This window comes from Actinia tenebrosa, unplaced genomic scaffold, assembly GCF_029948245.1.
Source record: "Actinia tenebrosa isolate PJP-AT-01 unplaced genomic scaffold, QUT_ActTen_1.0 PGA_scaffold2__45_contigs__length_23673736, whole genome shotgun sequence".
Taxonomy (NCBI): domain Eukaryota; kingdom Metazoa; phylum Cnidaria; class Anthozoa; order Actiniaria; family Actiniidae; genus Actinia; species Actinia tenebrosa.
Genome location: NW_028292579.1, coordinates 10,446,259 through 10,471,367, shown reverse-complemented (window position 1 = coordinate 10,471,367; position 25,109 = coordinate 10,446,259). Strand labels below are relative to the sequence as shown.

The 25,109-nt window shown below is 44.0% G+C and overlaps 1 non-coding gene across 1 annotated transcript; it reads right to left on the bottom strand.

Moving 5' to 3' along the window:
* Positions 1-7,860: 7,860 nt before the first annotated feature.
* On the bottom strand, positions 7,861-8,582 carry LOC116299451 (uncharacterized). The gene is made up of 3 exons (XR_016120546.1): positions 8,502-8,582; positions 8,089-8,159; positions 7,861-7,964 (listed from the first exon to the last, which is right to left on the bottom strand). It is a non-coding gene; the product is annotated as an uncharacterized LOC116299451 (transcript).
* Positions 8,583-25,109: the final 16,527 nt, after the last annotated feature.

Sequence of the window (25,109 nt, the reverse complement as noted above, 5' to 3'; positions counted from 1 at the left end):
AATAAATATTTATACTGCGGTTGTAATGTATCAAATTGAGCTGATCCTCCCCAGTATATGATATATGAAGCAACTTATGCAGCTGCAAATTATAAGATTCAGAAAAAAATCTGACTTTTGAACGGGATTTAAACCCGTACCCTGGCGATTCCGGTGCTAAGTCTAGATAATATAATAATAATATACATTTTTAGACAGGCATCTCAAAATCTCGATGCGTATACAATTAGTAAAATAGAGTAAAATATGTATAGAACATCAAAATATATATGCAAATATACTTATTATTTCTTGTTCTTACTTTCTCTTGAGATATATCTCCATTGCTGACGAATATTGAAATTCCCTCAGGAGTGGTCAGTACTTTACCACTTGATGAAGCAGGAAAAGAAGAGGATGTTGACTTGGACTCTTGATAGAGATTGGAACTAACCAAAGTCGGCTTGTCCATTCCTTCGTTGAATGTTCGTTCTTTACCAAACTGCCTTTTCGTTTAAAGTAAAGTAAAGTACCTATATTTAACGTCGGTAGTTCCTTCAGTTGAAATTCAACTGCTATCAATGGAAGCCGACGGTGCGCACTTTACCCCCCTCTCTCCATCAGTGCTCTGTTTTAAGAGTATTTAAAGCTGAAGCTACACGGATTAGAGAAAAGTCGAAACAGACGTTCATATCCTAAGGATCGAACCGTGGACCTCAAGCTCTGAAGGTCGCGCACTAACCAACTGAGCTACGCCTGCTCCTAAAAGAATTTTGATTACATCAAAGAACGCTTCATCAAAGAACGCTTTAACGGTCATGTCATCAATATTTGTAAAATGGACCTCAGAGAGATTGCAATGAGGATTCTTCTGGAAGAAAGTCATGACGGTTTCCACCAAAATACTTGCACAAAGATCAAGGGGAAATCCAAATATGCCTGCACTGACTGCAGGGACGGCTATTGAACGGTAGTTCTTTGCTCTATCAAGACAATTCTCAAAGGTAAACCTTAGGATATCCTTCTTTCTTCTTGACCCGCTATCTCCTTGATCTCTGAATGAATCCCAGCGAGGGCCAACAGCGTGGATAATTCTCTTACATGGTAGCTGCCCAGGTCCTGTTTCCAGCACATGGCCCTCGATAAGTGGACCATGCGAGTTCATGTATCTGTTACATTCACTTTGTATTCCTTGGCCACCGACTCTAACAATATCCCATGCGAACCCTCCAACATGCTGAAGATTCTCGTTGGCTGCATTGACGATCAGATCCACTGGATGTTTTGTAAGATCATCTTTATAGACGAGCTTTTTCTTTTCCATTGTGGTGTAGCTGCAAATTACCTCTTCATTCGCCACTCTTTTGGAGCCCCCCATTCCTTTCGAAGAGCTTGCTCCCTGTTCCTCCAGCTGATCCAGGTCAACTAACTCAACAGTGCACTTGTATTCAGCTTCTATGGCTTTAATAACTTTAGTACCTTTGCTCGACTTAAAGGGATGTGAGAGAAGGGTCATGACTAAAATTTGGCGCTGGAAAGAAAATTCGAAGACGTACGAGGTTTCAAAGACTCGTGATGGTTCGCTTTTGGGACTCGAGTCTCCAACCTTCTCTTATTTCTTACTGGTGGGGAGAAAAATCTTAAAACGGGCTAAATTCAAAAAATAGCCACGCAGAGCGAAGGAAGTGCTATTTCTCAATGATCGGGTAAAATTTCGAGGCTTTATTTCACGTTTAGATGATTTTATTGACATTTTTGATGAATCCCCATACATTTCCTTATAAAAGGACACCACAGAAACCAAGTTTGGGCAACCTGTGGTTTAATCCCCCAAATTGAGCTGCTTTGACGTCACATGGGTAGCATGGGTGGCGTTCGCGGCTAACGCGTCGTCTTTCACCGCTGTGAGTCCAACGGGTCGGGTCGCTGGTTCAAGCCCTGCAGTCGCCACATGAACTGAGTTTGTTTGATGTGTTGTTCTCTCCTATGCTACGAGGGTTTTCTCCGGGTTCTCCGGTTTCCTCCCTCTGTAAAAATCAACATGTGAGTTGAGCGTTTTGTGCATAGAATATTAAATGTTGTGGTAGTGCGTGTGAGCGAAAAGTGTTCCCAATTAGTGCGAAAGCGCTAGAACGACTAGACACTTAAATAAAGTGATTTATTTTTATTTTTTACATGCAAGGGGTCTATACGACGTGTCGTTACTAGAAGATAAGGTACGACTTCAGATGTAAGCATGTAATTGGTTACGAAGCTAACAAACCTTTGGTTCCATTTCATTCCATTTCATTTCGTCTTTAGTACATGATTTTTTTCAAGTAGAGAAAGAAAGAAAAAACCCCAATGCAACGCAGCGCTTTAAAAGCGCAATTTCTTAATAAAAAAATCATTTTTCGTCCTTTCCATGTCCAATGTTTTCTATACAGGTTTGAATATTTAGAAAAAAATTGAAGGCGACTAGTTCGGGAGACCCTACGTAGCAAGCAGTTGATGTAATGTATCCATAACAATACAATAAGAACGACAATAGAATATAATAAATATTATGAACACACTTCATCAACTGAGTGCTATGTAGATTCTCTCGTCGCTCTTCATTTTAGTGTCCAGGCCTACCTGTTCGTATTTGTCCGGGGTTTTCATATCGGCTAGGACTAGTCCCAGACTCTTTGTAATGGCTTCCCGCACTTCTTCACTTCGATCGTCTGCCAGCATTTGCTTCATCATTGACCAGATCAGCGATGAACGAATTGTATCCTGGTTTTTGAAAATAGGAAATTAGGGGCCGTTCATTTTTACGTTAATTTTTCATTTTAAGATCCCAGCCCCACATGCTCGCAAAAAAATGAACGGTACCTTATCTGATTACGATCAATAAGCTTACCACTTTTTTCTTAATTCTCTTAATTCCTTTGAAATGTGCACGCCGAACCCCAATAATTAACCTTAATAACCTTCTCGAAGTACGAGAGACTGGTAACGAACTTGCGGTGCATAGGATTGGGGATTGGATTCAGTGTAAATATTACCGATAATTTGGCAGGGCTGTAGTCTCACCACTATTAGAGAGGTTTAGCATGACGTTTTTTGGAAGATACCGCGAACCGCTAACCTGAAGATGTCACGTGACTATGCTCCTGCCGTCACGTTTGTCGTTTGCGGTTCAAGTTTTCACGGCAAGACACTCGTTCTGTGGTAAGTGTTTTCCCTCAGGATTTTTTATCTTTCGTAGTAGGAGAACTGATCGACGTAAGGTGTTATTTGTAAAGTGATTTAATACATAAGGGATTGAGGGTTGCATTTTTTTGTTCCTTTTTTTATTTTTGAAGAGACACAGTAAATTTAATTGAAGGCATAGTCATGAATGAAAATGAAACATGGCGCTCCCCATGCTCGTTGGCAGACTGGCAAAACAAATCGCTCTTTTTGTATTTTCAGTGAAAGAGTCCATAATATAGCCTGCTTTTTAGATAATTTAGCTATTTGCAGATATGTATGTCTGAATTGAGTACCTTTATTTACTAGAAATCATGCCTTTTGGTTGGCATGATCGTTTTCAATTAGTCAAGATATTGCACTTGCCTGACCGAAGTCGCAAGTCTAAGGCCCCGTCCACTCGTATCCGGAAATTTTTGTATCCGCAAATTATTTTTTGCGGATACGAAAATGTTTGCGTCCACACGCAGCGTATTCGAATCGTTTTCACCGTCCACACGTATCCGTTTTCGTAAAATTTGCGGATACGGACACAAAAATTTGCGCACACGTGTGGACGCAACCCGTATCCGCAAAAAAAAATAAATAAAAAATTTGCGGATACAAAAATTTCCGGATACGTGTGGACGGGGCCTAAAGCCAAGCAAACCCAGTGAATGTGAATTTAAAATATAGCAAAGAAGCTATCTCCTATATTTTCTACAGAGGAAAAGCCAGTAAACCTCACGGGTCGTGCATGCAGAGAAAGATTGGAAAGAATTATCGAAAAGTATAAGGATGAAGAAAAATATCACTGAAAAGGTACGCTAAAATTTGTTTACAAAGTTTTCTTGACCTTTTTCATTTATATAAAAGCCTCGTCTGGTCTTTAATTTACTCTCCAATTATACTAAATGAGTTTAGACATAAATTGTATGAAAATAAGGTTATATTCAATTAATTGTTAGATATATGACTCTGTGATTGTTTTGTTTTTAATCAGATTGAAATTTAGCTTACTCTCTTCAAATGAAAGGAAATGGTCAGAATGAAGAAATATCTGAAATATGACTTTACCGACCTTGCAGCAGCCGCCGTGTTCTTGAGAAAAATACCACAATCCTCAGGTTTTTGTCGTATGTAAAATACGATTTGCTAAACCCCTCTAAAAATCTATACTTCGAACCGCAAACCGCTGACTTCAAACTGCGGTTAGTGGTTCGCGGTTTCTCTCGGTAAACGTCATGCTATACCTCTCTATTATTTCATATCTACGGCTCCAATGTCACATGCAACAATCTTACCGGTAGATAAGACGATAGGTTCCCACAACCCTCGGCTACTAATAGTCTTTTTTCGTGAAACTTGTGTGTAATCTGAGGGAAATAGTTAAAAGATCGATGTAAATAAATTATACTCTTTCATTCATGGGCATAAAAAAAAACAAGCTGCGCGACATTTCTTGTTGCAATAGCTTTTGTGGTTGCTGATGCAGGACGTATTTGACTATTGCTGCTATATTATGTTACTCGCTGCTTTTGCCGGTTTCTTTACATCTTTACAACTGCTGTCACTAATTTTTTGCTATTGCTGTTTCTTTTCTTTTCTTTGAAAAGGTTGCTATAAATTGTTTTCATTGTTGCTATGTGTTGTTGTTGGGAGGGAGTGAATGGGGTAATGAAGGATAATGGAAATTAGGGAAGGAAAGAAAAATAGTAACATAGGGAGAAAAGAAAGGGACGGGTGAGAAGAGGAGGAAGAGAAGGATAGAAAAGGACAGTCAAACAAAAACACATGCACACTATTAACATTTACCTGTTCCCACCACTGAGGGAGCAGTTCAGCTTCAACACGCGAAGGTTCGACAACTTGTGCAAAGGCTGCACATCCGTTCATGATTATCTGTCTATCAGATAATAACAAAAAAAAAAAAATGGTGAGACGTGTTGAGTTTAGTCTATCATCATCGATTCAATGGGGTATATTACTTTATGTGGGACTATATCTATTACCTCTGTTCCTCATCTGGTCTCTTGATGAGGTTAAATAGCATGTGCATAAGATTGTCTCGTTCTTTGATGTCTGGATGATGGATTGCGGTACAAAGTATAACTGGAATCAATTCCTACAACCACAAAGGAAACAATAGAAACTCACTTTAGAAAAACAACAACAATAACAAATAAATAAAAAGCAAAGAAAATCGTTTGCAAAGAAAAACCAAATGAACTTTGTCACGCAGTGTTGCAGCCATGTTTATTCCCACGAGTATTAAATCAGTCGTTTCTGCACATTCAAACATATCCTTAGTGCTTGAATGCGAGGCTAGGCGGGCAACAATCTGTTGTTCCACTCAACAAGGCTGCCACATGAGAAAAGTATAATTTTTCCAACAATAACCAACAAATGCAAATATAGACTTCTTCGGCTCCGACGTAATGTTTTCCCATTTCAGACCACATGTCATTCCCTAGAGTATCATTTCTTTGTTTAAGGTTTGCGCTCGGTTGCACATGAGAAGACACATGAATATGGATACAGCTCAAAAAAGAATCTTATTCTCAAGGGAATAACACGTGGCCTGAAATGGGAAAACATTACCCCAAGCCGAAGAGGTTATTAAATGGAAACGTCTCGGGTAACACGCTTTCCAAAGAAATTTGGGAGTTCCAGTATGACTTATGAGTATGCTCTTGCGCTTGAAACATTAAACGACTAGCAGTCATACTTCTACCCCCTGGAAAGGATGCTAGTGTAGGTTGTCGATCAAGTGGTTTACACCTGCTTTGCAGCGTCCACAACTTATTGACCACTCCTCAACAGGTTAGTGGAAACAAGAAACATTGAAGAAACGCTGCACTCACCTCTCTCTTATTTAACAGGACATTTGGTACGATATGAGGAAGACACCTTGCTAGGATTAGAACCACATCATCACTTGTCTCTGACAGCTTGGACACCTGGACAAGTACAAACATTAATAAACAGAACGTTTTGCTAATCCAAAGCATACAGATCTATGTGTTCCTTGATTGCAGACTCATTCCCTCAGGGCTTACATTAGGTCATTTCAGCAGCCGTCAAAATATCCACAACACAAAAAGTAAAGTAAAAGGGAAAAAAAGGCAGAATTTCAGCAATACAAAAACTTTATAATTCTACGGATTTTTCATTTTTCACAGGTGGTTCAATATCTGGCTCAAAAACAATGCTTGGTATTTGCTGTTCACCAACATAACTATTCTCCATATCAACTGCACCATCTGGCTGGTCAGTAGAAGGATGTTGAGGAGTAATGGTCCTGTCTTCTGATGCCTCTGATTTGATAGTGTTGACGGAAGTGTTTCCAGGAGATCTAAACTGCTGATACTCACTAAAGGAGAAAAGTAAGGCCAACGTGCTGATCAAAACTTGCTGATACAGAAAATATGATTATTCTACCGTGTCACTTACAGTCGTTCTCAATCGCACGAGCGGAATCGTCTTCACAATAAAGCACGTACTTTTGGTAGATGTTTGTTTTTGTTTGTCTTTTTATTTATTTATTTTTTTCTGGTTTGTTTTGTGGTTGCTGTTGTTATTTTTTCTTCCATTTTGTTGTTATTGTCGTTGTTGTTTTGTGTTGACAGGACACTGATTAACCAACTGACTAGTTGACTGACAGACTTTGCGATGGACAGGCGAACAAACTGGACTGACTAGTTGACTAGCCAATGACTAACTAGTTGACTTATTAAAAGACTGACTTAGTCTCTGTAGGCTGACTCTGTAGGCTACAGAGCAGTTGACTGACTGACTGACAGCCTAAATATAAATATGTTCTTTTTTCATTTGATTACATTGACATATTTACCTTTGGATGTTCTCCATATTTTCTTGTAGAGTTTGATTTTCAAATTTCAGCTCTCCAACTCCTTCACTTAGATTCTTGCACTCTGACTGTAGTTTTACAACTTCATCTTCTAACCTGACCTTCTCTTCTTTTACTGACTGCAATACCAGCATCACTTCAGGCACAGTATGACGTCCGTAATCACGAAATAGATGCAAGATGTTTGGTGGTTTGGGGATGTTAAGACCAACATCATCCCAGTCATCAAAATCCTTTAGAAAATGACATTAAGAATTAGGAACACTTTATCACACGATACAAATATGTGGACATATTTTATGAGAGTGAGCTAGGAAATATCCAATCAAATAAGGGGGAAAAAAGGAAACAATGTATACATTTATTTTTATTTCTAATTTTATCAAATTAAAGAAGTGAACACAGGCGATAGTGGTTCAAAATATGAAACTCAGCTCCACAGCAATTAGTGGCAGGGCAATCTGTCAGTCAGTTAGTCAATCAGCCAGCCATCCAAGGTAACAAGGCAGGCAAACAGGCAGGCACTCAGTCAGCCAGCCATTCGGTCGGTCGGTTGGTCGGTCGGTCGGTCGGTCGGTTGGTCAGTCAGTCGGTCGGTCGGTCCGTAAGTCAGTCAGTCAGTCAGTCAGTCAGTCAGTCCGTCTGTCCGTCCTTCCGTCCGTCCATCCTTCCATCTGTTGGTCTGTCTGTCCGTCCATCTATACATATGTCCATCAGTCAGTTAGTCAATCAGTAAGTCAGTCACTACCTTTGTGCCCCACATGCTTGCTAGTAATCTAACATGTCAAACCATTACCATACCAACCTGTTCAGTATTTTCATCAGAGAAGGTAATCGATGTTAGCCTGTAGTTGTTCACCAGTAGATATTCATTGACAAGGAAGTTCAGTGCTCTTATTTCATGTGGCTTGATTGGATCCTACAGAGAAAAAGAATCATAAACAAAAATAAATAACATGGCATCTGGTGATCTGGACCCTAAAAAAATACTTTATGAACCAGCCAAATGTATAATGAGGTTGGATGTAATTAGGGTAGCATACATCAGTTGAAGAAGGTTCTTTTGTATCAGTAGATCCTGGTCCTTTTCTTGAAGGAGATGAACAGTCAGTCCCTGATGGTAATAAAACAATTTAATATTGACTGAGAATCTACACATTAACCTGTTTGGCATGGCAACCCAACATCAAATATAACAAAAGGTTGAGAAATCAAGGCATTTTGCATAAAGCACTGACTTTTTAAATGTTTTAAAAATAAAATAATAAAAAATTCTTGTGAGAGCTTAAATTGAGAAAATGTGTTGTGTCTGGAGTTACATCTAGTCGGCATATAAACATGTAATAATAAAATAATAATAAAATGTAATTGTATAGCATTTTAAAGAATTGCATTGTTACTGCCCTATGAGATAACTACCATGAAATCCCTCCATTGCTGGCAAACCCCAATGTACCTGCAACTTCTGTCAGTGATCCACGCAGTGCTTTGATGGTTTCATGAGCCTTCCTCAACTCAAATTCAAGTACTGAGAGACAAAAATAAAATAAACTTTACTTTCTATTTTACACCTCTGATTCATATATAAAGAAAATATTAACAATATTATTTTTTAAGAAAATTTATTTATCAAGGCTACAGCAATTATTAATTAAGGTTGAAGTAAAGTGTTTTTATTATTAATGGATCCATTGACTGACTGTAGAGCTAGAAATAACAGCTACTTAATGGTTGGCATGATAACCGGCCACACTGGACTATTTCAACAATATTGCAGCCATCTTGAGTTGCAAGGAATTGTGGGACATCCAGGGGGCGGAAAAAAGCTTTGATATTAACAGCTCACCACAAGAGAATACGACAAAAGATGAATCAAAACGGCACATCGATCATCTTTACCCAAAAAAGAAAGACAAACACGAAAAACTCTATATATTTTGTCATCTTTGTTTTCCTTCGCACCCTGGCAACATGGCTGCTGTATTAACAAAGAAGTCCACTGCTGATGGCATCAGCAAGTGTTCTTCATTCACTAGCTAATAAACCCCATTTGTGGGCCAATCATAGAGAGAACAATATCTAAGCCAGCATGTTAGCTTGTATGTTTTCTATTACTTCAATATAAACTCAGCTGAGTTGACCTTCAGAACAAACTCAAGGTCAACCAATCAGAATTGAGGATTCAACATCATATTTTTGATTAGCATTTCCCGTGATTCTGCAGAGAGAACCTATGAAATATGACAATTCCATTCTCTAAATCGATGGCATGAGAAATTTACATCGTACTTAGCCCCTGCTAGAAAATGCTAACCAAAAATAGTTGACCATTATCCCTTTTGGAGAACACGGTCAACTCAGCTGAATTTTATGTTTTAAATCAATTTATTCAAAAAACAGTAGTATAGGGGATGGGGTTTCCAAAACAGTGACCATCCGAGGTTTACCCGCGTTTGTAGAACCTCGGTTTACACCGGAGATACCCGCATCCCATGTCTATGTAGTTAAATATGTTAGTCTATATATGGAGTGTGAAGATTGTAAAGAATTCGTTTACGACTTCTGTATAAAGTGCTTGAAACCAAAGTTTGTGCCCCAACCACCAAGGAAGCTTGTTTGTTGTGGTAAGAAGATACAAATAGAAGATGACACATCGGCACAGTGTTACGAGTGTGGTAAGAACATTCGCAATGCCGTACCTTGTACTACCAGGGAACAATATTACTCTAACGGAGGTCGTAAGAAGACCCCCTACGAAAGAATAAAATACTTTAGGGATTGGATGATTCACATCCAAGTTCTTTGACCGGTATATTTAGACAACGAAGTAATGGAAGCGCTTGACTTAAGAGAACCAACACCACAAAGCTTAAGGAAGACATTGAAAAAATTAAAGCTAGGGAAATATTACAAAGGTATTCCCTACCTTTTGTCTGAAATTACCGGTGAGTCTATTCCCGAGGTTTCTGAAGATACTATGAGAAGAGCTGAGTGGATGTTTTGTCGGCTGGATAAGGATATTCCTTATTACCCCGACGTAATTTACGAAATATTTTACAAAATAGACCCCAACCACCCCCTGTTAAGATGGATTCCCAGGCGATGATTTTACACGAGTTTTTTCACATCTGTGTAATATTTTGTGAAAGCGCCAGAGGCTGTGTAACTAATCTGCATTTGAACCAGACTGTCTTTCAATATGTAAATACAACCCTGTCTCGCTTTTTTCAAAGTGAATGTTTACTGAGCGAGCTTTCTTTGGAGCTCTTCCTTTGCTTCTTGGTAGATCTTCCTTCGAGATTCCTCGGAAAGATCCCTTACAATTGTTTTTTTTGTTGCCAGACTTCAATTCCCCGTACTTCTTTTCCTCCGCCAGGATCAAAGAGAATTCCACGTCGTCTATCCTACGGTCTACCAGAGCTTTGGAGACTAGATCGGTAATAGTGTTGGCTTTTGCCCTTGCAAGGGCTATCGTTGTTTCATGTTTGGATATCTTGTTAGACAATTGTTTTATGATACCCGTGGCAATGGCGGAGACGATGCCGCAGGCAGCTCCGACGCCGGCAAGGGGAACGCCTACGACTACTCCAGGGCCAGTAAGCGAAGTAGCGACGCCGCTGCCCGTCAAAGCGACAGACATGGACCCGGTTGTTATCGAAATCTTGTGCAGCGTGCTGCGGGCTCTGGCGTATTTCTTCCTGACGCCTTCGTAGTGTTTTGTTTGTTGTTCTAAGTAAGCCAGAATTAGGTTCGCTTTGTTGAGTCTGAAATTCTCTGCATCCGCAATGGGCGCCGTAGTGTGATAATTGGGAATATCTGGGTACATCTTAGGTGCCGATGGTATAACATCCATTATATATACTAATGTACGACGCTTTTGGGAATGACATAGGAGCGCAGCCACATCACGACAACCGGGACTACGCCAACTGGAGAGCATTTAGGAAGATGTTTTCACACGCAGACGCTAGCAAGTTCGAGCGCAGACCTGACGGGATTTACTTTAAGGGAACCAGAATGTACAGCAACGCAGATTTGGAGCCAAAGAAGGAACCAGAGGTAAAGCATGCGCCAATGGCAAAGGAGTTACAGCCTAATTTCCCAAAGAATCTGTTAAGGACGACAGAGGATTACCCATTTTACGACGCGGAAGGTGGTATAAACGACTTTGATAAGATAGTAACGCATTTGAAGATTTCAGTGTGTAAGCAAACGTTTGACGCAGTAGTAAGGATTTTCTTTAAGGATTTTAACCTTACGCACACTTCAGGAAAAGAAGCCAGAGAATGGTTAAAGGGGTCCAACTTTAGGTATTGGCCGCAGCAGTTGAGCTTTGCCGTTTGGGCAGCCACGAAGGGCTGTGGGGTTGCCGTGGACATGTTTGACATTGCCTTTCTAAGGTTTCACGTTGCCTTTACTATGCGCCGTATATTGAAGGAGCTGAGTGTTCCATTGCCAGGGGAAAAGCCCTTTAAGCGAATGGATAATCCCTATGATTCCGCCGCCCTAGAAAGGCTAATGAATGAGTTTAAGCCGCAGCAAAGGGACTTTCGTTATCGGGAGGGCGCCACGCATGGCTTAGGCATCATTTATGCTTGGCATGTTGACGGCGTGCGTCCGGCAGACATGTATCATCAAAAATACCCGGGGGTTTTGAAGTTTTATGACCTGGGCGGTCGTAAGAATGACATTACTCTGATCGATAGGATTGAGACGATTTACCCCAGTCCATGGGACCCATTTGTATTATTAAAAGGAAAAGGCCTAAGAAACCTAGCTAGGATTAACCGCAGCATTGAAGCATTCGTCTACTGCATCTTAGGAGCGCAGGTAAATACCCGCAGCCCCATTGTTGGATCCCAAGGTGCGTCGCGGGAAAAGCAACAGGAATTCCTAACCCTATTTGAGTCCGCAATAATAGAAATGACATATCCAAATCGGTGCAAAGATATCAATTAGCGGTGCAGCAATCCAAAGTGCGGCTGGATTACGCCTTGAGTCCTGGTTGTTGGTTAATGCCAAGTAATTTGGTTATCAACGCTAATTCCGTTGTGGGTTACAACAACAAGCTGCAACGAGCTACTAAGGATATGAAGTTTGGGGTGAATGACGTGAACTCTGACATGACCAAGGACATTCCTCACTTCGTAAAGAAGCCAAAGAAGTCACATGAAACGAAGCCACCCGCAGTTAAGGAACGAAAGAAGGTCCATGTTATGCCTACGATACCCGAGGAATATGACTATAACTTACTAAAAGCCGGCTTGGCTACCGCAAGCATTGGTCTGAGTTATTATAGATGGCGATGAACAACCCCTACGTAGCGGGAGTAGATTGTGTCTATACGACTTACACAGGCGAGAAAAAATACACCCAAGCATCTTGGGCGGACGTCACGGGGATGTCCGTGGACTTGAACTACTCAGGAAATAAGCTAATCTTATGCAGTCTTTCTTTGGGAGATGTTAATAATGCGAACATAGGATTTCGTTTCTGCGACGACAAGGGCATACTGCAGCCCATGCGCGCGAAGATAAACAACAGAGAGCCTACGCATTTCTCAGTAGAGCCGCCAACGAATAGCGCCGAGAATCTTTCCGTTTGGACTTTTCACCTAGTTGCCGACTGCCATGGGAAAGTAAAATTGCAAATACGTGTAGATGACACTGGGAGCGTTTGCATAAATAGCATAGAAAGTCAAAGGAATACTATCTATAACCACATGACCATCAGCACTTTGACGGTGATGAGCCTTTAAACATATGAATCCATACGTAAGAGAAACGCGCTATACCCATCGCTTAGATGAAGAAGGATATGACAAGGGCGCCTGGCATGACGTCGGAATGTGGGTTGAAGTTGGGGGCACTGCGTTGGTCATTTGCACTATTAGCATTAACGCAAACACGCATGCAAATGTGGGGTTTAGACTGATCGATGAAAATAATAAGCCTCTGCTTCCTTATCGAACTTCAACGAACACCAGGAAAGTTACCCATTTTTCGATGGAACCCTACACTAGGTCCCCTGAAGACCTAACGCCAGTGACTTTTCATATGCTGGCCAATTGTAAATATGCTAAGTTGCAAGTCACTTCTGATGATGGTAAGTTTGGGATAAATCGTGTAGGTCGCAGGCCTGCCAATGCAGTCTGGAGTCCTAAACCCATTTCTACCATGAGCGTGCTGCCGTTGGTTCCGAATTACCAGGGCGGCGCTAATACTGTCTTTCATTATCCTCAAAGCGGGGCACCCCCCGATGAGAGGGACAAGATCAACCCCTCACCTTCTTCAGGAGGACCACCCCAATAGCTACCACCAAGATCCAAATGTTATTCCCCAAGAACTTCAACAGTTCCCCGCCAGTCCTAAGTGCGAAGGAAATGACAGATCCAAGCAGCCCCGAAATGCTGGCTGCCATCTTTTTTCCCAAGTCCGTCAAACCCTTACCTAACTTACTTACGCTTTTACCCGCGGCCTTAAGCGTGGATAGGATATATCCCAGTACGCTTGAAACAGCAACAGCAACCGCAAACGTAATGGTAAAGCCATGCTTCATCAGGAACCTTTTTATTTTTTCCTTGGCGGTAAGCCCCAACTCCTTTTCCAGGTTGACCTTTTGCGCCTGTAATTCCGCAACTCTTACCTCGAGGGCTTCTAAATTCTTTTGGGCTGCTTCCCGCTCCTCTTCGGGACGAGTTAGGTCGTTGATGATTTCCTGTTGCCGCTTCATGTGCCCTTCCAAGTCTTCGATGGCCCGTTGAAGTTGCCGGATTTGCTTTTCTTTAGCGTTGATTTCGGCAACCAACTACCGCTGTTCCTCCAAAGAGCCGTCTATCGTGGTTCGTAGGTTTTTGCTTCTTCCTTGCTCATGTTCAGGTCTTGCAGAGCAAGATTGAAGGCCCTTTGGGCTTGGTCTCTATCGCGTAGGGCCTTGTCTCTTTGCTCTCTCATCTGTACTATTAGCTGATTTTTGTCGTCAAGTTCTCTCTTTTGAGCATCGGCAAGCAGTTGGTTCTGTCTCATGTAATCCGCCTCCCTTTCTACCAACGTTTCTTGTAGCCCCTCGGCGCGCCTTTCTAACGCGACCCTTTCGTTTAAGGTTTCCAATCTTTCTAGCGCACTTCGGGTAGCCTCTTGGAAGCCCCTTAATCTGGCTACGTTAACCTTGACTGAGCCAGTTTCATCGAAGAGGACTTGTGGTTTTGTTCAACGTTCGGCCCCGGCATGCCTCATGTCTCTGACGCTTATAAGGACTTTGTTTCCGCGTTCTGTGAGCCTTATGTCGTCAGCCTCAAAACGGGGATAGCGTATCCGCAGCTCTTGCGCTGCCTACTATACGGTTTCCCGCGCGGCCGCCCCCTGCTCGTTCATATCCCGAAGTTCTAAGTACTCAGGGACGGACTTACCGGGGTTTCTTGATGGCCACATGCGTCTCAGGGCGGCCTTGACGGCCTCCCGCCTACTGCCGTAATTGTTTTCTAGGGCAATGTCGAAGATTAGGGGGTCGGTTTCCGCGCCTTGGGTCTATGCGTCGAATTCTTCGTCGTTTATGTCCACTTGGCCTTCTTCGGTAAGGGGGTCAAAATCTGTTCCTTCTACTTCCATTATATATGATAAGCTCAAAGTTAAACCCCAACGTACTACCTCAGCAGGTTGGCGGACTAAAGGCAGAACGCACCTTTCACCGGGTCACCTTTACGCCCAGCAGCGCAAAACCAGGAGAAACCCTGTATTTAGGCGTGCCCTGTCTAACGGATAACCTAGTATTGGTTCCTGGCACCTTGGCGTTAAGATTTGACTTAGCAATACAACCAAGCACCAAGGACAAGCGCTATACCGTCAATAACTTAGGCCGTAACCTTGTCTCTAAGATGAGAATCAAGTTCGCTGGAGAATCCCTTTTGGACTTGAACAGATACGATCTGTACGCTACTTACAAGGACTTATGGTTAACGGCCTTTGACCGCGCGCAAAGGATAGAACAAGGAATCGGAAGCGTCATTCTTCGTCAGCTTCGCAGAGAAACCAACCAGGCGCCTACGGAATCCAGTGGCGCGACGGCAGTAGCAAATGCCACGAGGGTAAAGACCGCCTATGGTAGCAAGTATGTCATACCATTGGACTTCGAAGTAATTACGAACCATGGCGTGTACTACCCAAGGCAACTATCAGAGCTGCAGTTTGAAGTAACCTTGGCGGACACTACAAACGTCCTAGGGGGAATGGACACCGCAATTAGCGGGGCCGTGGATCCCTACAAGATAACTAATTTGGAATTGCAGTATGAGACGGTGTACAGCGAAGAGCTGGCCCGTAGCGCCGGCATGGAATATAGCGCCGGAAAGGCATTCCTTTACGACCACGTGGTAATGTACAAAACATTCAGTTTCCTGGATAAGACGGATGAGGTCATCAACCAAAGCATTAACCTCCCCAGGCGCAGCCTAACGGGGCTAATGCTGGTGTTCGCCAAGCCCTACGAGGCCGGCAAGCGCGACTCCGAAGCTATTCACAACCCCAACATCACTAACGTGGGGGTAAACATAAACGGAGTACCTAACAAGGTCTACTCCTAGGGAATAAAGCCCGCAGACGTGTACAGGGAGGCAATGCGCAAGTTTGGCGACCAAATAAGTCCTGAGGAATTCTTTAAGGACAAATATGCGCTGTGGATCGACATGCGCACCACCAACGACGAAACCATGCACGGTCAGGGTCTGCGGCTGGTTAACACCCAGGATGGCATCACTTTGGAAATCAAGCGCACAAAGAATGCTGCTGCGGGCGACGGCGACAAGATAAACTGCTACGTCTTTGTCGTGTCCGATGCGCAGCTAAGCGTAGAAATGAATCAACTCAAAAGCGTTGCGTATTGACTTGTTCGCTGCGCTCACTCATCCAAGAAAGAATAAAAGATTTGGCTAATATACCATGTTACGGGTCTTCGAAAACAACGATATCAAACTGCAATGCGTGGTGCAAGGCAACAAACTGTACTTCAAGGCGAAGGAGGTGGCTGCTGCGTTAGGCTACTTGAACACCAAGAAGGCTATTAGAGATCACGTTTCTGACAAATACCAGAAAAGATGGGTTGACATGCAAGGGGCCCCAAATCGTTCCCCTTCTACTATCCACCCACATTCCGTGTTCATCTCCGAGCCTGGTCTGTATGAACTGATATTTAGTTCCAAACTGCCCAAGGCCGTAGAGTTCCGCGATTGGGTCTTTAAGGACGTCCTGCCTGCGCTGCGCAAGACAAGCAAGTATGAGATAGAGCGGCGCTTTAACAGCCCTAACAAGTTGGTATTCAAGATCGAGAATGAATTCGACCTGCATAAGAAAGTCGTCGACTATATCCGCAGGTTCTACCCCCAAATGCTCGTGATCCCGGTCTAGGTGAACTGCAAGATAGCGACGGCAAGCGCATAAAGTGTTGGCAGAAAGGATACTAACGCGGTCAACCCGACTTGTTAATCCTTAATGCACATATGCGGTACCGGGGCTTCTGCGTCGAGCTGAAGACTCCTAAAGGCGTCGGGGTAGTATCCGAGGATCAAAGTCGCCTGTTGAACAGCTACGAACAAAATGGTTACAAGGTGCTCATCAACAACGACTAGGACGACATCTGCCGCAGTATCGCGGAGTATTCCCAAGGGATTCGCCTACCACGTAAATACTGCTGCAAGAAGTTCAAAAGCATGGACACCTTGGACGTACACCATAAAAAATTCCATAGAATATATAATGGATAAGGACAAATTCAATGAGTTAAAGTTCATACAAACGCACTGGAGGGAGCTGACGGTAGGGGAAATTTACGAGATAAAGAATTACGTGGTCTTCGAAGACATTGACCGTCTGCGCTTGGTGTCAAAGAATAAAAAAAGGATATACACCCTTTGGGCGGCTAATAGGATAAGGTACGCCATCGAAGGGCAGGATGTTACCCATGTTATGAGCCATGGTAAAAAGGATGGTAAATGGGTATTTGACGTAGTTAAGCATGAGCCGGAGTCTCCTCTGCATGGTAAGTGTCTAACGAAGTCGCCTTAGGATCTGCCGAGCACCGGTGGTCGACAAAAGTGCTGCCGCAGCGTGGGCAGTCGTATTTTTTTACGATTATGCATTCCGCAGGTGGTTCACATGTAGTACAATCCATATATTTAAGGTAACCACAGCCCCAAAGAATGTAGTAGCGTGTCTTGGAACCATCCCAGAATGTTAAGGAATGGTTGTTATCTTGTTAAGGAAGGTCGGAAACTATCTCCGAAATCATCCCAGAATGTTAAGGAATGGTTGTTATCTTGTTAAGGAAGGTCGGAAACTATCCCAGAAACCATCCCAGAACGTTAAATGAGGGTTGTTATCTTGTTAAGAGACAGTTGAGTATGTGCTCCTCCTCCCTAATACATCCGCACTTCCCACACTGCTGCCTCCAGTATTCCCTGTTAGTCCAGGGGACGCCCTCGGCGGAGTCAAAGAATGGGAATGTCTTACTTATCTTCCTAAAGTAGTCAATTCTATCCCTTATGTAGTCATCTTTATTCTTACAACGGCTCATAAGATCCCCGCATTCATAACAATCTACCCCTTCTAAGTCGTATTTCTTTGCACGAATTTGGTATTTCTTCTCATGTCTCTTCTTATGTGTCTGAAGACGTTGGCGGCTACTAAGGACCATACCACAGTAGCTGCACTGGGTGGTGATTTCCTTACGACAAACGCCCTTCTTAATGTGGTACTGCAGCTTTTGAAGAGTGCTGAATTCCTTACCACAGTCCTCACAGGCCTTACTGATTGGTTTCTTCGTGCAAACGCCATGCCTAACATGGTATTGCAGCCTTTGCGTACTACTAAACACCTTCCCACAACTCAAGCAGTCCATATATACTTAACAACATTTTAACCCCTATTTAACACCCCAGGAGGATTTTTGAGATTTTCTACATGGGATACCTCATAAAGTACACGATGGACTCCTTAGCCCACGTTGACATGGTTACCAAGGCGCCAAACCGCTCTGCGCGCTTCAGACCGCACATTTCCTCTATCTCCTCCCTCTGCATCTCTACGGTCCTCTCCAGATCTGACTTCTTCCTGACAATATCAACCATTCCTTGAACTGCCTCCATATATATAAATGGGGTTCATTAGATATATATGAACCCGAATCACATGCCCTGTAATGCGCTGATAGTAGGACCCACCGGCTGCGGAAAGACCCAATTCGTCGCATAGCAGCTGCTAGGACCCTTTAGACAATATTAGCGTTTGGTTGCTCTCGCAGCAGCTTACCAGCGTCTCTAAGCCCTTCAGGGAAAACATAGCCTCTTTGGTCGTCTTCTACACACCCAGTAAGAGTGACTTGGAAACCATCTTAAGCGACTACGGCGGCGAGATATCCAAGGAAAAGCTGCATGAATACATGCGGCATTTAAAGACACACCAACATTCCAAGATGGTCTTCTCTTTGAGGTTAATTTCCGCATGACGTTAACATATATGGAGATTGAGCAGCTCATAGATGAAGTCCCCACACAGCTAGATGAAAGTAACCTTAAGGAACAACTTAACGTCCTTGTGTCATCTGGGAAGTGCAAAGAAATGATAGGATGCCAACTTACCCATGAGCAAGTTAATAAGTTGTCGGAAGAGGAAGTCAAGACGTTCCATAAGAGGTACGAGGCCGCCCTTGCAAGTAAGACCACGGACGCCGTAGCAGTCTCCGCTATCCGACTTGCCACTAAATTGCTTGGACTTGCACTGCCCATAGACGACGTGTAGCAACTACAGAAGGGCATAAGAGACGACTATGTCATCGCTCAAGAACTTAAGATAACCTGTGGGTGCGGTAAGTTAATGGCGGTCGCCTCCGCGGCACTTCACGTAGCTCAGCATATCGACTTGAAAGAACTTACTATGTCTTGGAAGGACTTTAAGAAGGACAAAGAAGTCGAAAGGGTATTCAAGGCAGCACTTGCCGAGGTCGACAACGAACCTAATCAAGTACCTAGTTAAGTCATCCGCGGGAGTAACTCAGGTCGCCCCAAGTACCTAGTCAAGTCATCCCTAAGTTACTTATCAAGTCGCCCTAAGTCGCCCCTAAGTACTTATCAAGTCCTTCAAGTCCTTAGTATAAATGAGTGAGCCAGAGTCGAGGGCAGAGCAACCTCAGGAAGAGCAACGAATCACCAAGGCTAAGTCCCCAGGTAGAGTCGAGGCGGGGAAGAAGCTCGCTGAGATGAATAGGAAGAACAAAGCAAAGAAGGAGGAAAAGGCGGAAGAGAAAGAAGAGGGATCCTCCATCAATTTAGGCCTCGTCATTGGCGCATTAGGAGTCGTCATAGCCGCAGGCAGCCTCTACTTGCAATGGAAGGCCGCGCAATCAAAGGTGGAGTGGAAAGCCGTGCACGTGACGCAGGAGCCGCCCAAAAAGAGCCGCATTCCTGAAATGGATTAGGCCTTAGAATATATGGACGTACCAATGGGTGGCGTTGTTGGCGCTGGTCTCGGCCTCGCCATCGGAAAGACTATAGGGTTCGCCTTGCTTGGTTGGTTCGGCAGGAAGGTCATAGGCGAAGAACTCGTGGTTGACCCAAGTAAAAGCTTTGCTAAGTTTGTCAAGATGACGGCCGCATTTACCGTGATTAACTTGATCTGGTTTTGGGCGCTAAGGAGGGATGTCATTCGCGAGCTTAAGAGGAGAAAAGCTTCTAAGGATATGATATAATGTCGCCTGGCATATTGAAAACCTTTGAAGAGGCTGCTATTATTACTTCCATCGTTGCGGGCATCGGTTGGGTAGGCAAGAAGGTACTCAAAGAAGACTTCACCGAAGACCCAAGTAGGAGCATTGCCGGCTTTGCTAAGATGACCGCCGCCGTCGCGGGCAGCATTGCCCTTAAGGACTATCTGACGAAGGAAAAGTACATTCCTAATGTATAAGTGGCTAGCGTGGTTGTAGGCGGGGTTATCGCAGCTTTAGCATTCACTGGGGCTAATTATGGCGGTCAGTATTTGGATAGGTTGGTCAGAGGCGACAAAAGCGGAGAATTAGCCGCTGAGAGGAAGAGACATGATTTGGCGTTCGAAAAGTATCAAAGGGACGTGGCGGCTTGGAATGAAAAAAGACAAGCTTACAGGGATTGGTTGGACAAGAACTACCAAGACAAGATGCAGGCGGACAAGAACTTTGAGAATACAGACTGCGCCTTTAAACTCTATGCGCAAACACACCCCGACTTTAGAATTAACAAGCCTCAGTTTAAGATATACTACCAGCCTTCTAAGAAATAAAAAGACAATGAGTTGGTATTCGTAGGTGTTGCAGGGCTGGCAGGAGGTGCGGCTTTGTCGTATTTCGTCTAATATACATGATCGTCTTTTTGGAAAGCGACAAGAATAACTTTACCACGTATTTGAATCCCCCCATCAAAGCCCATAAGGTTCGGCTGGTTAGTTGCTCTTTGTACAATTCTTGGCATAACTTGATCAATGGTGTGGTCACTGAGCATACAGGAGGATCTAATTATCAAGCCGTAATGTTACCCAATGGACATTACACACCAATCACCCTTGCTAAGGAATTAGCAAAGCACGGTTATACTCTCATCACAGGATTACCACACGAAATGACCCTCAAACATAATATGTTAAATTATTCAGTAACTTATGGAAAGTCTGACCCATTGGGGTCTTTATTATGTGCCTCGGGCAAGACAATTACCGACACGGCCATACCTGTGAATTGGAAAGTCGCATCCTCTTATGAAGTCTATTGCGATTTGGTTCATAGCTACAGCAATGGAAAAAAGTCTTCTCTTATGTCCAAGTTTCCACCCAAAGGTCATCCATTTGATCTGGTAGAATACGCCCCCATTTATTTAAACTATGATTTGTCCCGCGAATTGGTAGAAAGCATAAACATCACTATCAAAGTGGACGGAGAGACGGTAGACTTCAACGGGCGAAAAATCAATCTCGTCCTGGAATTCAAATAATGCCCCGCGTAGAAGGCAAACTCAAGAGAATTTACTATGGGCCTGAAGGCTATTGGAGAGGAGCGTCAGCTATCAAGAAACTTGCAGCCGCGGCAAGGGTATCAGAAGAAACGGCCAAGAACTGGCTAAAAAAACAAACCCTCTGGCAGGTTTATCTTCCCGTGGCCAAGTACATTCCCAGGCCCAGCTTCACCGCAAATGTCCCCAATGAAGTTCGTCAGGCGGATTTGCTTTTCTTGCCGCACGACAAGGTGAGAAGAAAGACCTATAGATACGCTTTGACCGTAGTTGATATCGCAAGCAGATACAAAGACGCCGAACCCATAACCAGCAAGGATTCTGGGGAAGTCGCAGAAGCCCTAGGTAGGATTTATAAGCGCGTCTTGAAATGGCCTAAGCTGCTGCAAGTGGATGCGGGGACGGAGTTCATGGGCGTGGTTACTAAGACCCTGAAAGACCACAACACTAAGATTAGGAGAGCCGAAGCAGAGTACCACAGGGGTCAGAGCATCGTCGAAAGATTCAATAAGACCCTGGCCGAGCGTCTCTTTGGGTACAAGTATTGGAAAGAGCTGGAAGATCCCTTCAAACGCAACAGGGAATGGACTCAGAGACTCCCCCAGGTCATCGTGGCTTTGAACAGCGAGGAGGCCAGGGCTACGGGAATGAAACCCAAGGAAGCCATAAAAAATAAACACGTGGAACACAAGTTCTACGTCAGAAGTTCGAGGGCGGTCTTCCCCCAGGAAAAGAGAATAGGCGATGTCGCGGTTCGATATCTCTACGAGCCAGGCGAATTAGAAGGAGGATCCAAAAGAGCTACGGATCCTAATTGGTCTTTGGAAACTTACCAGATCCGAAGCGCAATAGCTAAGAAGGGTCAACCCATCTTGTATTATCTTCATGATGGTCCCACGCGTGGGTTCGTCAAAGAAGAACTGCTTATCGCGTGATGTCCGAATGCTATCGTATGGATACCATCAACACACATCCACCTCTTACCATCAAATGCAGACAGGGACACCTTCTCCTGCGTAACGTTGTGTATTTGATGCCCGTAGCTGCGCAGGCTGTTCATCTTATGCCGCTGTTTCTTGCGCGTACGTAATACGTTTAGGTAGGACTTGTGGGTAATGTCCTTCTTAACCACGTATTTTTTTACTTTTCGCCTTCTTCTCTGCGCCCTCTACCTTCAGCACGCTGTACATCTTTGGTTTCAGGCCCACGTACTCCACGATGGGCTTGCCTGACATCTCGTCCTTCATCTTTCCTATTACCTTCTTGTTTTTCGCGGAGTAAAAGAAGTGCTCCTTTGGGTAACCGCTGGTGTCGTACTCGTCTATGTTCTCTACGCAGTCCTGGTAAACGTCTTCCGTCTTCACTTCTAGGATCAAAGAGTCGGTGTCCGTGTACAGGAGGCGGCAGCGGTCTCCGTACTTTGGTTTTAGCTTGTCGTAGTAAAACTCGTACATGAGCAACTTCGATAGGTCTAACACGGCGAACCCCGTGTATACGGGCTTGTTCAAGAATAGGTTCGCTTTCTTCATGTGAGTCACGTAGAAGTTCAGCATTTCTACGTATCTAACGAATCCGGGCTGTGACACGTAGGCTTCTGCTTCCTCTCTGGTGCTGGCTATTTTTATGCTTACGCGCTTGCGAATGTGTTCCATCGTCTTACCAAATACCGAGTTGTTCATTAGCTTAAATATATTCTTTTCGAAGTCATTCTTAGCCGCTGTACGCTGTATGTTAAAGTCTATGTAGGAGCGCATCCACGGTTCCTGCGTGAACTTCAAGACTCGGTGTATATGCGTCACCCGCATTCCGTGGCGCACGTAGAACTGCAGGTTGCGGTAATGCACCACGTACTTCTTCCTGTCCATCAGGTTCATAGCTAGTTTCCTGTATGGTTTGTATCCGGGACACATTTCCCTCTGCAGCGGGCTCAGCTGCTTAAATGGTATCTCTATTGCCTCCGGTGCTAACGGGAACTCATCGTGCGCGTCGTGCAGGTGCTCTGGGTACTCCAAATCCACTTCTAAGACATAACCTTTGTCGGATTCCTTGTCTACCTGCATGTAAATGTCTATCGGCTGCACGTCATCCCATTCGAAGTCGCGTACAGGTAAGTACTGCGACATTGCCCAACCGTAGAGGTTGTTTGCGTCTAAGTAAAAGATGTATGTGGTTGGCCTCTCTGGGTCGTACTCTACTAGGGGGTTGTTTGCCCGCGCGTAACGTCTGCTGGGCCCGCAAACGCCGCCGCGGAAACCGTCTTCCATAAACCAGTACATATCGTATTCCGTTAGAAGATCCAGTTGCGCATTCGTTTTCTTTAGCAGTGCGCTCCAACTAAGTCCTGGCGCGGTGTAGAAGTTCGCGGGGTCCAACCCGTAATATTCCATAGCCATCTTTCTGAAGCTTTGAAAGACGTCCGCTAGTAGGACGACGTCAGACCTTAAGTAGATGTCGTGGCAGTCCCCCATCGTTTGGCAATCGTGCTGGTACTCTTCATCCTTTATTCCAGATTCTGTTAAAGTGCTGTAGAATCTCTCTTTAGGCGGTAGGGGCTCTTCAAAGCGCTCCCAGGAATCCATGTACTCATATGGGTACACTCCTTTCCTTTCTGCGCTGTAATGGCTGGAAATGGGGAACTCCGTGTTTTGCACGAGGTTTGCTAAGGAGTCCGCCATGAATTGCTGCGAGTCTAGGCACTTCAACTTGCCTACAGTTACGGACATGTAGCGCTATTTGTTATTGGGTATACACTTTACGTCGGCTCCGTCTGTCCATTGTAGTAGTAAATGGGAGTCGTACCCACGCAGGTTGTGAAAGAACATGGGAATCTCCATGTCGGGGTCCATATGCGTTCTGCATCTCCAGTGCGCGGCTCCTACGTATTCACCCGTCGCTTGGTTGTAATCCAGCACCTAATCCATGTAGAAGTCTTCTACGAATCTTTTGTGGCAATGAATGCAGTGCGTTGATGGCTTACCTGCTTTCTCACCTTTCTTGTAGTACGTCCCGCACTTGAAGTGCGCTTCTCCTAAATATTTACCCTCCTCATCCCAAGCTTTCTTGACTTGTCTGCCGTATTGTAGGAGGCGCTGCTTGCATACATGACATATTTTTGCCTTCGCGTATGCTTCCTGGCTTTCTTTGGTAAATGCTATCTTCTTTGGTTTTCTCAGATGTCGCCTTATTTTCTCTTCCTCTTCCCTCAGCGCTTCTAGGAATTCGTTGGCTGCATTCTCGCCTCTCTAAATAACTGGTCCATCTGTTTGCCCATCTGAACGTACTACGATGTACCCGTACGAGCAGATCTCGTGCAATCCCAGCCTTTTCGTGGCACCATTCCTTTGGTCTTCTTTGGTAATGATTACTTCAAAGTCTGCGTAAATTACGTACGGCACTCGGGTTTGCTTCTTATGGTCTGCGTACTCTAACTCCTTTTGCGTGGGCATCTGGATCCGTTGCGCTACTTCCTCTACGCCGCGGCAAATCTCGTCGTGGTCCTTTAAGGACTTTAAGGAGGTAAACGATAATAAGCAGCAATCGCAGAAGTACTTCTTGCCTTTGTGCTTGGTGTGTCTGTAAAACAGCCTGCTAACATGTTTGACCCATGAGTAGTGCCCACCGTAGTAGAAGAGGTATATTCGTTCTTCTTTACTCTTTGATAACACTAGTGCTACTATCGTTTGGTCTCTGATTCCGTAAACGTTAATCGCTAGGTCATTTTCCTCCTCAAATATTGGAATATCTATCAACTGCATTGGGAACTCCACGCCGTCCCACTCCAAATCGTCTGTTGGGTACTTGCTTGTCCTACAGGGGTTATCATCTACTGGATACAGTGCGGATCGTATTGCCCACATAAAGCATCTGTTATCATCATTTTTTACATTGACTATAGCTTTCTTCCTTTCTACCCACGTTGGTAGTGGTACGTAACTTCCTCCTCGTATTGGCACGTACCTTGCCATGCTAACCTCCATACCTTCTACCTCTTCTACTATCCAACCAGATCCTTCTCTCGTGTAGTTGGCAAGCGTCTCCATGATT